The sequence below is a fragment of the Lepidochelys olivacea genome (assembly GCF_965140295.1).
Source record: "Lepidochelys olivacea isolate rLepOli2 genome assembly, chromosome: 3".
NCBI lineage: Eukaryota > Metazoa > Chordata > Testudines > Cheloniidae > Lepidochelys > Lepidochelys olivacea.
In genome coordinates, this window is record NC_140413.1 from 33,559,725 (window position 1) to 33,577,131 (window position 17,407).

At 44.7% G+C, this 17,407-nt stretch overlaps 1 long non-coding RNA gene across 2 annotated transcripts in view; it reads right to left on the bottom strand.

Annotated features, from left to right (window-relative positions):
* Positions 1-16,758, bottom strand: part of LOC311517462 — a 70,132-nt gene extending 53,374 nt beyond the window's left edge. For both annotated transcript variants that reach the window (XR_014710705.1, XR_014710706.1), the window contains exons 1-2: positions 16,611-16,758; positions 15,564-15,663 (exon numbers count right to left, since the gene is read on the bottom strand). This is a non-coding gene — a long non-coding RNA (uncharacterized lncRNA). The remainder of the gene's footprint in view (positions 1-15,563; positions 15,664-16,610) is intronic.
* Positions 16,759-17,407: the final 649 nt, after the last annotated feature.

Sequence of the window (17,407 nt, forward strand, 5' to 3'; positions counted from 1 at the left end):
AATGTCATGCAGTTACCCACGTACTGAGCCCAACGACTGGTCACTGACAAAAGCACACATTGTGTTTGACTAAAGCATATCTAATAAAAAGGCATCCAGTCTTGATCTGAAGACATCAAGAGATGGAGAATCCATCACTTCCCTTGGTACTTTGTTCCAACTGTTAATCACCCTCACAATTAAATTTCTTAGTCTCCAAATATCCACAAATCCAATATCCTCCAGGGATAATGGATGGTTTGCAAAGGCCTGCAGTTTTCACCTACAACACTGAGATTTGTCTATGATAGATCATCCATGACAGCGTTCCAATTTCCTCCTAATACCACTGGGACATCAGCTCTGATGGATAAAATGTCAGTTATTTCTGCAATAAAGGGTTCATTCCCACCATTATGATTATATACACTCCCTAAAATTAATCTCTTAGTATTGGATTATCCTGGATCTGCCCTCTATATCTGACCATGACTGAATAAATTGAAAAGGTAGGCTCTTATGGATTGATATCATTACTCCCCCACTTATGCAGTTGAAAGAGGAGTGATATTCATATCCCACCCATAGTTTTTAAATTCTGTTGGCATTTTCATTCCTTATAAGCGTTTCCTGAAGAAAAGCCATCTGACATCCATTTGATTTTAAGAGCCTCGAAGTTTTGATTCTCTTGGAGTTTTTAGTAAGCCTCCATACATTCCAGGAACAAACCTTAACAGAGTTCATGAAAAATTCCAATTGACACCCAATAGCTTGGCATCCTCCAAGTGCCTCTCTATACAAAAAACAAACAAACCAAAAACAAAGGAAACATAGACCGCCCACCTTACTCTTAACATACCAGACTTCCAATATGAGCATGTTCAGGTCCCAGATGGTGTATGCTTGCACCCACCCACCCCATGCATAATATGAATTAATTAGGAGTCTGCCAGAAATATACCTATATTTACCAATACCTACATATGCCAAGGTATATAAATGAATGAAACCTACTGCTTAATAGTGACGAATGCATAAATAATAGTACATAGTATATAAATGTTCATATTCACATGGTATATAAATATTTATACCAATACACAAATGAAAAAAGTAAACATGAAGTGACAAATGATGTGTGCAAATAAATAAATATAAATATATTATTACCATACACATGTTATAAATACATAAACTTTAAGTATGGGTTGAAAAAGTAAAAATAAATATACAAGTGCTCATATAAAATGATACATGTAATCACAAATAACACACAAGTAAATAGATATGAATATATTAGCATCATGTATATATTATAAACATATACATTTAAGTAGAAATAAAGAGATACGAATAATATAGTTATTATTAATATATATATACTTATGTTTTCTTAACATATTGAAATTATTGATTATCAAGCTATATTAAATATCCTAACAGTACTACTTATACCCTATAAAACTAATATTAAATATGCCAGATGCAGGTACCAACTGTTTTCAGTTCCCTTGAGACTGAAGAAACAGTAGTTAACCCCTTTGGCTCTCTCTCTGCACTTCCACTTATTAAACAGTTGAAGCACCTTTAAGGAAAAATGCAATTTTTTAGGTATACTCTTGGAGTGTTCTTCAGAAAATCGAGTCCAGTACCACTTCTTATCTCACCAACTCTCCTTCCATGCTAATCTGGATTAATCCCCATTTTAAATACATTAATAGCTCAAAACTCAGGGCATACTAACCATAAAAAATATTACTAACTGGACAACTTTAGCCTCCTTCACATATCTTTGCGAAAACTATCACTTACCAACAGAGCAAGGTCCTTTCTACAATAAGCTTTGATTTGAAGTTATGAAGGAGCTTGGGAATTGTTGGCAGGCTGCACATAACACTCCACTTGAAGTGCACCTTAAAAAGTATGATAGTCAAAAACATTTTGTGAGTAACACATACAAATGGCTGAACTCCTTAATTTATCTAATTGACTATACCATAAAAGAAAAATAAGAGAAGGAACTAAACATCTCCATTTCCTCCGACAGGTGGGATAATATATTGCACAATAGATGCAGAACATTAAGTTCTGTTTTTGCATTTCTTTCTGAACAAAATTCTAAATAGATATTATTGGACCACTGAGGGACTGCATGATGCTGGAGTTACCCTGACAGGGGATGGATGGATCACTTGATGATTACGTGTTCTGTTCATTCCCTCTGAAACACCTGGAGTCAGCCACTGTCAGAAGACAGGATACTGAGCTAGATGAATCTTTGGCCACACTGACAGACCATATCACACAGTAAATGTTGGAGATGTGACAGCTCCAATGTAGACCTGTCACATACAGTCTTTGAATGTCAAAGTATATCCACATTCTGGAAGGAAATGTGTGGTGCTCTATCTAAGGCCAAGTCCTAAGTCCAGCAACCTCTGTGTTTGGGGCATTCTAGAACATCTACCCTGTTCTAGTAATGCCAGGAAATGGATTGCTGCAGCACTTATAGTGGCCAAAGAGTCATTTTACAAAAATGGAAATCTGCTATTCCTCCCACGTTTCTGGGATACAGTAAGCAAATACCGTTCACTGCTCCTGATGGAATACTGATGTATGGCCAGTAGCTGCTACGAGAGACTTCTCACCAAAAGGACCCTTAAAACAAGATGTGAGCTTGGCTTTTTCTAAGTCTAAAAATTAATGTTGCAGAACAAAACCCAGAGAACAGAAAAAAAAAAGGGGGTGAGGAATCAGAAAAGAAAAGCTCATTTGAGCCATGTGGCGGAGAAGCCAGCAAGAGATTTCCCCACACAAATACCCCTTGCAGACAGTCGTACTGGCGAAATCCTGCCGATGTCCTCCTGAGGCTGGGAAACTGTGTTCTGCCCTTAAAAGCCACTGTTTTGCTCTAAAAATAAAAATCACTCCAGGAAAAGAGGTAACATAGAGCAACCTCTCAACAGCACTCAGTCTTGGGGAAAAAAGCATTAACCCCTATTAACTCTACAGTGATCCATGGGATAACTCTGCCAGCAAAGTTGGGGGGGGACACAGCCTTTCAAGAACCCTGCAGAAGACCCAGGTGCACAAGTTCCCAATTGCACCCTTCCAACACCAAGGCTCAAAACACCTTTCACATGGCCAGTTTACCACTCTTCTCCCCCCGCCCAACCTCCTCCACTTCTGCCCCACCTCTATTCCTCCCTCTCCTCATCTCCCAGTTCTCCCTCCCCTTCCCCCAACCTCTTTCAAACCTCCTCCCTCTCCCCCACCTCCTCCCCACCCCTAGCCACCCCCATTATCCCTTCCCCCATGTGAGCTCCTGCCAGGATTCCACCCCTCTGTGGCTGTGTGTCCTCCTCAATGTTTCCCTTCGAGCCTAATTCCCCTTTGCCTCGGTATCTCCCCTCCCCCATGCATCTGCCCTGCCATCCTGGGTTGAGGGAGGAGCTACTAGGTATGAGGCCAGAGCCACCTGATCTACCCCTACTCTGCACTCAGGGTCCAAGCAGACAAGGAGAGGTCAGCTCCAGGGAGCAGCCTCCCACCTGTTCAGGAGCAGGACAGAGCACCCTCTCATGGCAGGAGACTGTTACTAGCACTGTTTCCTCTGTGCCCAGCTGATTAGATCAATGGTGCTGAGCTGCACTAAGAAGCAACTTGGGACTGCTCCCTGCCTCCCTTCCAAGTGAGAGCTGAAACAAAGTTAGGGCTGAGCTGAAAATAGAAGGGAAGTTATCCTCCCTAAAATTACCCCCATGATAATGATGTATTAAGGGAGCATGCAACAAATATATTACTACCTATAAGAACATAAGAATGGCCACACTGGGGCAGACCTAACATCCACCTAGCCCAGTATCCTGTCTTCCAACAGTGGCCAGTGCCAGGTGCCCCAGAGGGAATGAACAGAACAGGTAATCATCAAGTGATCCATCCTCTGTCGCCCATTCCCAGCTTCTGGAAAACAGACGCTAGGGACACCATCACTGTCCATCCTGGCTAATAACCATTGATGGACCTATCCTCCATGAATTTATCTATTTCTTTTTTGAACCACCTTGAACCCTGTTATAGTCTTGGCCTTTACAACATCCTCTGGCAAGGAATTCTACAGGTTGACTATGCGTTGTGTGAAAAAATATTTCCTTTTGTTTGTTTTAAATCTGCTGCCTATTAATTTCATTTGGTACCCCCTAGTTCTTGTGTTATGAGAAGGAGTAAATAACACTTCTTTATTTACTTTCTCCACACCAGTCATGATTGTATAGACCTCTATCATATCCCTCCTTAGTCACCTTTTTCCAAGATGAAAAATCCCAGTCTTATTAATGACAGGTTTCAGAGTAACAGCCGTGTTAGTCTGTATTCGCAAAAAGAAAAGGAGGACTTGTGGCATTCCATACCCCACTCATTTTTGTTGCCATTTTAGGAACTTTTCCAATTCCAGTAGATCTTTTTTGAGATGGGGCGACCACATTTGCATGCAGTATTCAAGATATGGGCATACCATGGATTTATATAGAGGCAATATGATATTTTCTGTTTTATTATCTATCCCTTTTTTAATGATGCCCAACATTCTGTTAGTTTTTTGACTGCCGCTGCACATTGAGTGGATGTTTTCAGAGAGCTAGCCACAATGACTCCAAGATCTCTTTCTTGAGTGATAACAGCCAATTTAGACTCCATCATTTGTATAGTTGGGATTATTTTTTCCAGTGTGCATTACTTTGCATTGATCAACACTGAATTTCATCTGCCATTTTGTTGCCCAGTCACTCAGTTTTGAGAGATCCTTCTGTAGCTCTTGACAGGCTGCCTGGGACTTAACTATCTTGAGCAATTTTGTATCATCTGCAAATTTTGCCACCACACTGGTTACCCCTTTTTCCAGATCGTTTATGAATATGTTGAATAAGACATCACTATTTACCTCTCTCCATTCTGAAAACTGACCATTTATTCCTACCCTTTGTTTTCAATCTTTTAACCAGTTACCAATCCATGAAAGGGCCTTCCCTCTTATCCCATGAGAGCTTACTTTGCTTAAGAGCCTTTGGTGAGGGACCTCGTCAAAAGCTTTCTGAAAATCTAAGTACACTGTATCCATTGGATCCTCTTTGTCCAGATGCTTGTTGACCCCAAAAAGAAATCTAGTAGATTGATGAGGCATGATTTCCCTTTACAAAAGCCATGTTGACTCTTCCCCAACAAATTATGTTCATCTATGTGTCTGACAATTTTGTTCTTTACTATAGTTTCATCCAGTTTGCCCAGAACTGAAGTCAGGCTTAACAGGCCTAAAACACTGAGTTTCAAAGTTTAGAGTCCAGTCCTCCATGTACTGAGGGTTAATAGTAATTTTGCCAGTGATTTCAATCTCTTTCTCTAGTTATTTATAACACATTCATCAATATAGTATCTGAGCACTGGGGACTAGGATCAGACCCTTACTGAATTCTAAATAGTTATTCTGAATTATGGCCATGCCGATTCCTGTGATGCATCCAGCATTAAAAATCAATGCATATTTTGGGTCTCTGAAGTATACGCTCTTATTTAATGATCAGTTCTCTTGCTGTGAGCACAAAAGCTACACAAGTTATATTAATGCTCACATTCAAAAGGGTTATCTAAGTGACTTATGCATCCTCTGATGCGATCATCCTGGTGGACAGTAGCTGACTTTGTACAGAAGACAGGTACTGCCTGTGGGAACCTCCACTTCCCAGCTTCAAAAGGATCTACGTAGATGTTTAGAGAAATTTACACCAAACCTAGTGTGGAAATGCTGAAAGATCAAAGGTGAATCAAAAGGAACTTAGAGTAGCAAACAGGATAATAACATCTCCCTCAACAAATGTCTTCACATACTGCCCCTAAGGCAGTTTGAAAGCTCATAGGTACATTGCCTATAAAGTATGCAATGGAGCCAGATGTTGCCAGTGGAGCAATGTATTCCACGGCTTATGTGAAACAGAGTACAACCATGCCCTGGGCCCCCAAATGCTCTTGACTCCTGAAAGCAACAAAATGCATGTAAACAACATCATGAGCATCAGTAACAGAAAGGCAAATGCTGCAGCAATATGGGAATGACTGTTTATTCACTGTGCACCAATCTTCATCCTGTCTTCTCTGGGAGCAAGAGATACATTAGCCCTTTATTCATGCATATTCCAGCTCTGCTCCACCTGATTAATTTTGAGGATGGTCAAGCATGGTGCTGAATGTGGACAGAAGGGCTCCGTGTCGACTCTGTGTTTGGGACTCTTCCTCAACTGGGGCAAAGGTCAGGGATAAAAAAAAAGTATATGGATCAAAGGAATATGTTTTGCCTGCATTAAGGTCTCCATTGCTACTGCAAGCTAAATATATATTTTTAATTAAGTAGATGGATTTATTTTTTTTATGAGCAATACAATATCACTTGGTATTTACAAGATATTTCTAGAGGCTAAACAATGTATGTTAGCCAGATTTGGTTTATCTCTTACCAATCCATATACTGTATAGAACCTAGAAAACACAACTTTAGGCACAGAGGAAATACAGTCTAGAGGAGTGAACAGAGTGGAATAATGCAGACCAAACACTAGCCCTTTCCAGAGATCCTTCCCATGTAAATTGTGGGATTCATGTACTTACAAAAAAATGCCACCCTTTCAATCTCTGTAGCAAAGTGTTTGCAATATTCATTTCAAAGCAAAGGAAACAAGAATCCATATAGAGCAAAGAAAGTTAATCTGCATCCACAGTGCACTTCAATCTTTGAAAAGTTAATCAAAAACATCAGTACAGACCTGCTGACTCCTGCCAATTTATCCCTTTGTGCCCGTTTATAGGAAACACAAACACACTAATAACTCCGAAATATTTTGTTTTTTGTTACTAGACCTAGGCACACACACACGTAGAATACTGCATTATATTTGCATACATTACAAATATTCATTAAGGGACTAAGTGCTGAACGCACATCATCCCCCCAGATATCTTTGTACTGTATACTGTATTTTCCAGCCCTTATCTGTTTTGGATTTTGAGGCTGATGAGCCTTAAAAAAAAAAAAAAAAGATAATGAATCATAACATCTGTTCTCTTTTCTAATCAGAATCCTTCCTTAAACTCTGAATACAATAGTTCTTCTATAGAAGGCACAAATGAGTCTGCAACTAAAATACTCTCATTAGATGAAGAAACAGGTAATGCTGTTGTGACTATGGTTACTGAAGGAAACACCATGCAAAACGATAGCATTGAATGCAATTTTCTGGGATTCTTCCTGTGAGATGTACCAGCTTAGCAAGGCTAACTTCAGCAGTAGTGCAAGCGAGGACAGAATATATTATCAGACCAGGAGATGAGAGCTCTGAGTTCAAATGGGGGCAGCTAAACAGGGGACCCAAATCCAGTATTTGCACACTTAGTTTGGCGCACAGATCTGTGTGAAATACCCATATTTTGTACCTATGGACCAATTTGTATGAAATTCCGATTCAGATGCTCTTTTAAGACATCTGTGTTTGAAAACTTATCTGATGTGTTTATCACAGTCATTCATAACAAAGTTTCTTCTAAACAGCTATGATACAAAACCAAAGAGTAAAACCCTGGCTCCACTGAAGACCATGAGAGAATTTTACTTCCTAATTACACAACTGATGCACAGTAGTTTGCTATGTATGCTTTTCACCTTTCCAAAACAAAGAGTTAAGGCAATATTTTTCAAACAATACATGATACACACATTTAAGGTACAAATGGGTTTTGTTACAGGTACATAAAAGTGACTCAGTACTTTGCGTGAATCTTCATATGTTGGGAGGAAAGTGTCAGAACAAGGGGCTTTTACAAGTGTGGAGAAGAGGAATCCCTAAGAATGATCTATATTGCTCTTCAAAAATTTGGCATTGTGTAATGATAAGCTGTACTTCATTAAAGACTCTTCATTAATGTACTCTAAGTAGTGGTAAGATTACTCAGGAAGTGAGAGGCAGAAATATAGTTTATAAACTGGGAAAAGATTACTGTTACAGCCTAGCCCAATACCCATCTGTATGGTCACCAGTCTGTTGTGAGTGGACTCAGTTGCTGGGTCCCATGTGCTCTCTAGCTCTGGGACCCTGGGGCATAGTCTCAAGCTCAAACCTCTTTTCTGACTCCCCTCCTTGAGTGGTGGGATGCCACTGTCCATCACATTAGTCCTTGAAGTCAGTTCCTGAGACATCCCCCACTCCCAAGCAACTTCAGTTGCTTACATATGCTCCCTCAGAGTTCTACCTGGGCTGTAGTCACTTTAGGTTTACTCATTTAATTCTTCTGAAGACATCACAGCAGGAAAGCAAGGAACACAAACAGAAGGGGGGGCGGGGATCTCTTAACCACATTGTCTTTAATCTTAGGGTATGTCTACACTACGAAATTAGGTCGAATTTATAGAAGTCGGTTTTTTTGAAATCGGTTTTATATATTCGAGTGTGTGTGTCCCCACAGAAAATGCTCTAAGTGCATTAAGTGCATTAACTCGGCGGAGCGCTTCCACAGTACCGAGGCAAGCGTCGACTTCCGGAGCGTTGCACTGTGGGTAGCTATCCCACAGTTCCCGCAGTCTCCGCTGCCCATTGGAATTCTGGGTTGATATCCCAATGCCTGATGGGGCTAAAACATTGTCGCGGGTGGTTCTGGGTACATATCGTCAGGACCCCGTTCCCACCCTCCCTCCCCCCGTGAAAGCAAGGGCAGACAATCATTTCGCGCCTTTTTTCCTGAGTTACCTGTGCAGACGCCATACCACGGCAAGCATGGAGCCCGCTCAGGTAACCGTCACCCTATGTCTCCTGGGTGCTGGCAGACGCGGTACGGCTTTGCTGCACAGTAGCAGCAACCCATTGCCTTCTGGCAGCAGACGGTGCAATATGACTGGTAGTCGTCCTCGTCGTGTCCGAGGTGCTCCTGGCCACGTCGGCTGGGAGCGCCTGGGCAGACATGGGCGCAGGGACTAAATTTGGAGTGACTTGACCAGGTCATTCTCTTTAGTCCTGCAGTCCTATTGAACCGTCTTATGGTGAGCGGGCAGGCGATACGGACTGCTAGCAGTCGTACTGTACCATCTTCTGCCAGGCAGGCAAGAGATGAGGATTGCTAGCAGTCGTATTGTACCATCTTATGCCAGGCAGGCAAGAGATGAAGATGGCTAGCAGTCGTACTGTACCATCTTCTGCCAAGCAGCTATGAGATGTGGATGGCATGCAGTCCTTCTGCACCGTCTGCTGCCAGCCAAAGATGTAAAGGATAGATGGAGTGGGTCAGAACAAGAAATAGACCAGATTTGTTTTGTACTCATTTTCCTCCTCCCCTGTCTAGATCACACTGCAGTCAGTCACAGAGAAGGCGCAGCGAGGTTAATCTAGCCATGTATCAATCAGAGGCCAGGCTAACCTCCTTGTTCCAATAACAACGATAACTTTGGTGCACCATTTCTTATTGGAACCCTCCGTGCAGTCCTGCCTGAAATACTCCTTGATGTACAGGCACACCCTTTGTTGATTTTAGCTCCCTGAAGCCAACCCTGTAAGCCGTGTCGTCAGTCGCCCCTCCCTCCGTCAGAGCAACGGCAGACAATCGTTCCGCGCCTTTTTTCTGTGCGGACGCCATACCAAGGCAAGCATGGAGGCCGCTGAGCTCATTTTGGCAATTAGGAGCACATCAACCACCACACGCATTATCCAGCAGTATATGCAGCACCAGAACATGGCAACGCGATACCGGGCGAGGAGGCGACGTCAGCGCGGTCCCGTGAGCGATCAGGACATGGACACAGATTTCTCTGAAAGCATGGGCCCTGCCAATGCATGCATCATGGTGCTAATGGGGCAGGTTCATGCTGTGGAACGCCGATTCTGGGCTCGGGAAACAAGCACAGACTGGTGGGACCGCATAGTGTTGCAGGTCTGGGACGATTCCCAGTGGCTGCGAAACTTTCGCATGCGTAAGGGCACTTTCATGGAACTTTGTGACTTGCTTTCCCCTGCCCTGAAGCGCATGAATACCAGGATGAGAGCAGCCCTCACAGTTGAGAAGCGAGTGGCGATAGCCCTGTGGAAGCTTGCAACGCCAGACAGCTACCAGTCAGTTGGGAATCAATTTGGAGTGGGCAAATCTACTGTGGGGGCTGCTGTGATGCAAGTAGCTCACACAATCAAAGATCTGCTGATATCAAGGGTAGTGACCCTGGGAAATGTGCAGGTCATAGTGGATGGCTTTGCTGCAATGGGATTCCCTAACTGTGGTGGGGCTATAGACGGAACCCATATCCCTATCTTGGCACCAGAGCACCAAGCCGGCGAGTACATAAACCGCAAGGGGTACTTTTCGATAGTGCTGCAAGCTCTGGTGGATCACAAGGGACGTTTCACCAACATCAACGTGGGATGGCCAGGAAAGGTGCATGACGCTCGCATCTTCAGGAACTCTGGTCTGTTTCAAAAGCTGCAGGAAGGGACTTTATTCCCAGACCAGAAAATAACTGTTGGGGATGTTGAAATGCCTATATGTATCCTTGGGGACCCAGCCTACCCCTTAATGCCATGGCCCATGAAGCCGTACACAGGCAGCCTGGACAGTGGTCAGGAGCTGTTCAACTACAGGCTGAGCAAGTGCAGAATGGTGGTAGAATGTGCATTTGGACGTTTAAAGGCACGCTGGCGCAGTTTACTGACTCGCTTAGACCTCAGCGAAACCAATATTCCCACTGTTATTACTGCTTGCTGTGTGCTCCACAATATCTGTGAGAGTAAGGGGGAGACGTTTATGGCGGGGTGGGAGGCTGAGGCAAATCGCCTAGCTGCTGGTTACGCGCAGCCAGACACCAGGGCGGTTAGAAGAGCACAGGAGGGCGCGGTACGCATCAGAGAAGCTTTGAAAACCAGTTTCATGACTGGCCAGGCTACGGTGTGAAAGTTCTGTTTGTTTCTCCTTGATGAAACCCCCCGCCCCTTGGTTCACTCTACTTCCCTGTAAGGTAACCACTCTCCCCTCCTCCCTTTAATCACCGCTTGCAGAGGCAATAAAGTCATTGCTGCTTCACATTCATGCATTCATTATTCATTCATCACACAAATAGGGAGATGACTACCAAGGTATCCCAGGAGGGGTGGTGGAGGAGGGAAGGAAAATGCCACACAGCACTTTAAAAGTTTACAACTTTAAAATTTATTGAATGCCAGCCTTCTGTTTCTTGGGCAATCCTCTGTGGTGGAGTGGCTGGTTGGCCGGAGGCCCCCCACCGCGTTCTTGGGCGTCTGGGTGTGGAGGCTATGGAACTTGGGGAGGAGGGCGGTTGGTTACAGAGGGGCAGCAGTGGCAGTCTGTGCTCCAGCTGCCTTTGCTGCAGCTCAACCATACACTGGAGCATTCTGGTTTGGTCCTGCAGCAGCCTCAGCATTGAATCCTGCCTCCTCTCATCACGCTGCCGCCACATTTGAGCTTCAGCCCTGTCTTCAGCCCGCCACTTACTCTCTTCAGCCCGCCACTTACTCTCTTCAGCCCGCCACCTCTCCTCCCGGTCATTTTGTGCTTTCCTGCACTCTGACATTATTTGCCTCCACGCATTCGTCTGTGCTCTGTCAGTGTGGGAGGACAGCATGAGCTCGGAGAACATTTCATCGCGAGTGCGTTTTTTTTTCTTTCTAAGCTTCACTAGCCTCTGGGAAGGAGAAGATCCTGTGATCACTGAAACACATGCAGCTGGTGGAGAAAAAAAAAGGGACAGCGGTATTTAAAAAGACACATTTTATAAAACAGTCGCTACACTCTTTCAGGGTAAACCTTGCTGTTAACATTACATACATAGCACATGTGCTTTCGTTACAAGGTCGCATTTTGCCTCCTCCCACCGCGTGACTACCCCCTCAACCTTCCCCCCTCCCTGTGGCTAACAGCGGCGAACATTTCTGTTCAGCCACAGGCAAACAGCCCAGCAGGAATGGGCTATACTGAGTGTCCCTGAAGAAAAGCACTCTATTTCAACCAGGTGACCATGAATTATATCTCACTCTCCTGAGGATAACACAGAGAGATAAAGAACGGATTTTGGTTGAATGCCAGCAAACATACACTGCAATGCTTTGTTCTACAGTGATTCCCGAGTATGTGTTACTGGCCTGGAGTGATAAAGTGTCCTACCATGAAGGACGAAATAAGGCTGCCCTCCCCAGAAACCTTTTGCAAAGGCTTTAGGACTACATCTAGGAGAACCGCAAATGCCAGGGCAAAGTAATCCTTTCACATGCTTGCTTTTAAACCATGTATAGCATTTTAAAAGGTACACTCACCAGAGGTCCCTTCTCCGCCTGCTGGGTCCAGGAGGCAGCCTTGGGTGGGTTCGGGGGGTACTGGCTCCAGGTCTAGGGTGAGAAACAGTTCCTGGCTGTCGGGAAAACCGGTTTCTCCGCTTGCTTGCTGTGAGCTATCTACAACCTCCTCCTCCTCATCATCTTCTTCGTCCCCAAAACCTGCTTCCGTATTGCCTCCATCTCCATTGAAGGAGTCAAACAACACGGCTGGGGTAGTGGTGGCTGAACCCCCTAAAATGGCATGCAGCTCATCATAGAAGCGGCATGTTTGGGGCTCTGACCCAGAGCGGCTGTTCGCCTCTCTGGTTTTCTGGTAGGCTTGCCTCAGCTCCTTCAGTTTCACGCGGCACTGCTTCAGGTCCCTGTTATGGCCTCTGTCCTTCATGCCCTGGGAGATTTTCACAAAGGTTTTGGCATTTCGAAAACTGGAACGGAGTTCTGATAGCACGGATTCCTCTCCCCAAACAGCGATCAGATCCCGTACCTCCCGTTCGGTCCATGCTGGAGCTCTTTTGCGATTCTGGGACTCCATCATGGTCACCTGTGCTGATGAGCTCTGCATGGTCACCTGCAGCTTGCCACGCTGGCCAAACAGGAAATGAGATTCAAAAGTTTGTGGTTCTTTTCCTGTCTACCTGGCCAGTGCATCTGAGTTGAGAGTGCTGTCCAGAGCGGTCAGAATGGAGCACTCTGGGATAGCTCCCGGAGGCCAATAACATCGAATTGTGTCCACAGTACCCCAAATTCGAGCTGGGAACGTCGATTTAAGCGCTAATCCACTTGTCAGGGGTGGAGTAAGGAAATCGATTTTAAGAGCCCTTTAAGTCGAAATAAAGGGCTTCACTGTGTGGACGGGTGCAGGTTTAAATCGATTTAACGTTGCTAAATTCGACCTAAAGTCCTAGTGTAGACCAGGGCTTTAAGCACTCAAGAGACAGATCTTTGAAAAAACAAAGATCCTGAGATGCACCCGCACCTAGTCTGGTTCACTCTTTCTGTGAGTCCACGGTTTGTCAGCATTATAGGCTGGGCAGAGACCCTCCTGCCCTCTCTCTCTCTCTCCTGCAAACGCTTCTTACATGTGGCAGTGGGCAACCTCCAGCTGCAGAGAAGAACCTTGCTCTTAAAGAGGGCCTCTATCTCTCGGCCATGTATTCAGACTGTGAAGTTCCATACCCACCAGCATGCTTGCCTGCCCCTTGTGGGCCTCTGTGTAGAAAGACCATCATTCCATGTGGGTTTGCAGAAGTGGAAAGTCAAAATTGATAGTTTCAGACTGCAGCCTTACAGGGCCGGCTCTAGGTTTTTTGATGCCCCCAAGCAAAAAAATTGCCACCCCAAGCTCTGAGAGCGCAACTGCCCAAGCAAAAAAAAAAAGATGGCCAGAACGCCGCCCCTGGAATTGTTCCGCCCCAAGCACATGCTTGCTTTGCTGGTGCCTAGAGACACTTCTGCAGCCTTGATGTGTTACCCGGGGTTCTTTCAACTGAAAGCTCTTGGTAACTTTTACTCTGTGCGAGGTGGTGTCAGGAAATAAGTCAGGGGAGACACAGTCGTCTGACTGATAGATGGCTGGCACAAACAAGACAACACAAGAGTGCTTTCACTTAAAGCTAAACTTTACTTAGTCTCAAGCATTTATTCACACGTCCACAACAGGTTAGTAAAACACCCCCAACCCTCGATAATTACCAAAGCTGAGTGTGGCTCTCCAGTGGCACAGCAGCAGCCCGTCTGCTAGTGGGGAACACAAGATGCATCCAGAGGAAGAGTCCAGTCCTGAAGAGTCCCATTACCTCAAACTTTCCCCCCTTATTTATACTTTACATTTAGTAAAAGAATGACTTGTCCCTTAAAGAAAACTTGTTAAGCAAGCAGTTCCAATGGTCAAGCAAGAGGCTCCTTCTGATTATTGATTAACCAGGTGTGGATTTTTCCAGAGTTTGCAGCCTTGAGGCCCCAATAGACATTCCTGAGGCACATCCTGCTCTTCTAAAATGTATGTATCAGTAATGTCAACACAATTCTTATCAGGAAGGACATGGGGTCAAGCTGCCCTTTCTGTGGCACCCAAAACCCCCTCCCCTCCTTCCTTGGTCAAGCTGAGTTTGTTACATGGCCACTTTATGGCCTGCTGACTTGGCTGCTTTTAGCAATAAGCCATAGTGGTTTCAGACACTTTACTGGTTTGCTGACATCTCCCCATACAGATGGCTCTCAGTGGTGGTCCTTCAATAAAGTGTCAAATGACTTTCCAGGGCAGGGCAGCTATCTGGGGTGCCACGAAACAGGCTGAAGCTAAGAAAATCCAAATGAATGCAGCCAGAGACAATACTTCAACACAGGTAAGAAACAAACTTCACAATTTGATACAGTCATATCCCATTCCACCACAGTTTACATTAAGAAAGAATTGAGTCTTACATTTCAAACCAAAATATGGCATATCAGATCTAGAAGTTGGCAAACATACCAAATGGATCATGGGTTCAGGCCAGGTCTACACTACAAATTTTTGCCAGCATAGCTATGTCATCCAGGTGTGTGATGATGTGTGATCTGTGACTATCGTAGCTATGCTGGCAAAAGCCTTTAGTGTACAGTTATACTGGCAAAACTGCAGTTTTACCAATACAGATTATTTTGCTTGGGGCGGGGCATGTGAGCTGGAATAAGCTGTCCCAGCAAAAACAGAGTTTTGCCAGTATAAACTATGCGTACAGTAGGAACGCTTTGCCAGTATAGTAAACAAGTATTCCTATACCGTCAAAGCACTCCTAGTATAGAGCAGGGTTTAATTTCCAAACATTTTCACCTGAAGTTGAATGTGCTCCCAGACTTTGAGTTTTTGCCAAACTTTGTAAAATTCATTAGGCCAGATTCTTTGTACAAATATACAGACCTTTTCCACTCAATTCAATGGAAACCACCCACATGTACCGAAGGAGAGAAGTTTGCCAAGAATTTTGCAAACAATCATAAAAAGAAAAGGACCACCCATGAAAGAGATGATAGATGGTCCACTGGTTAGGGCACTAGTCTGGGCCTCAGGAGACAATTCAATTCCCTCCTCTGCCACAGACTTCCTGTGTGATCTTAGATAAATAACCAACAGGCAGATTTTCAAAGTTATATAGGCACCCAAACATGAAAACAGGCACCAAGTGGGGTTTTCATAAGCACTTAACTCCTATTGATTTTGACTGGAGTTAGGTGCCTTACCTGCTTACGTGCTTCTGAAATTCCCACTAGACTCCTGTCTGCAACATTAGGAGCCTTCTAAATATCTGATCCTTCATCTTGCGGTGCCTCAGTTCCCCATCTGTAAAATCAGAACAACATTATTTCCCTACCTCACACAGGCGTTGTTAGTATATATATATAATTGAAAACTGTGAGTAGTTTAGGGAGATTAACAGAGCTGCTTGGAAAAGAGAAATACCTCTTAGCTGAAATTCCATAGAAAATGCCATCCCTTTTGGTGGTTTACAAATGTTCTAACCATCCCTAGGCAATAAGATGGAGCTTGTTATGGGAATGTAGCAGCTCTGAGAGAATATATCATTTTTTACTTACCACTGTATTGTCACAATAAGGCACTGGAATTAGTATCACAGAAACCAAAATCTTTAGTTTTTAAAATGAGTCAAAAATATTAGCATGAATCATCCAACATGTCCATGAAGACATAAAGGTTTAGTCTCTCCTAGATGCACAGCTGATTCCTGTTAATATTAATGGGGCATTGTGCACTGTAGTGGTGCTCTGGTCGTCCCTCCCCTTCTGGGTTGGAGGGAGGCCACACTGCCTCCCTACATAGCTGGGATCACTGCCTAGTCTTGGGAGAATTAGCAGCCTAGGAATTAGTGTCCCAACTTCCCTAATGGGCAAAACCCCAAACACTCTATAGGCTCTGGCTCTTAGGCAGGAACAGAGCCACCAAGGAGCCCACAGACGCTGGCCCTCAGGCAGGGGCAGAGCAGTGAGTAGTCTAGCATCTGAGTTTTAGAGGACGATAGGCTAACACCAGACACCTGGCCCACCGTGGGGAAGCTGCAACCCCAGGGGTGGGGTGGGATGGAGTAGGAGGACCCAGGCCCACCCGACTCCACCAGGTCCCAGCCCAGGGCCCTAACGCTGGTGGAGTGTTCTGCCACGGGGTCAGCATGGGATCCAGCCACAACATGCTGGCCATGTTTCAGGCTGCAATACAGCCAGACTGGAGTCGGCTGTCCCTGGGCCACATCCTCCCCTCCCCTTGAGGTGTACCTGGATCAGTGGGTGTCCTCCATCTCCTCAGGGGAGGTGGCCAGCAACAGTCTCAGCAGCTCTCCTGCAGACACAGGCTCCTTCGGGAGAAGGCATCTCTTGGTTTGGCAGCGAAGTCAGCAGCCTGGAGTGAGCAGGATGCATCTGTTTCCCTCCCTCCTGCAACTGTGCTGGAGGCTCTGCCTTTTATACTTCCTGTCCCACCTTTCCACTTGTTGCAGGAGGGCAATGCGGGTCTGGCTCCGCCCACCTGGGCACAGAGGGTGCTTCCTACCCTTCCGGGTTGGACGAAGGTCACACCCCCTCACTACATGCATACTGAAGAGATAGAACAGACTCCTTAATATACTAAAAAGTGTCTTTCAACATTAATGAGAAAGAAACACACTTGTATATGCTACACGTAAGCTGCTTTGGGGATGGGATTACATGGACCCTAAAATAAGTCCACAGAAATAGTAAATCAAATCACTGACATTATTATTGCTGCACAAGCCTTTCCTTACACATACCTTTAAAACGGAGACACTGAACAAATTAGTCCCGGTGAAAAGCTGTATTGATTAACAGAGCTGGTAAACTAGTAAACCAACAGGTTGATTGTTTACTTCTGTCCCCATTTAGTTTCCATTTGCACTTGCTCATCATGGTGCATAAGTACTATGGGCCTGATCCAGAGCCCACTTAAGTAGGTGGAAAGATTTCCTTTGACTTCAGTAGGCTTTGGATCAGGCCCTATGCAAAGAACTGTGGATCAAGGACTGGTTTATTTCATTTCTCTTCTTTTCCCCTGTCCC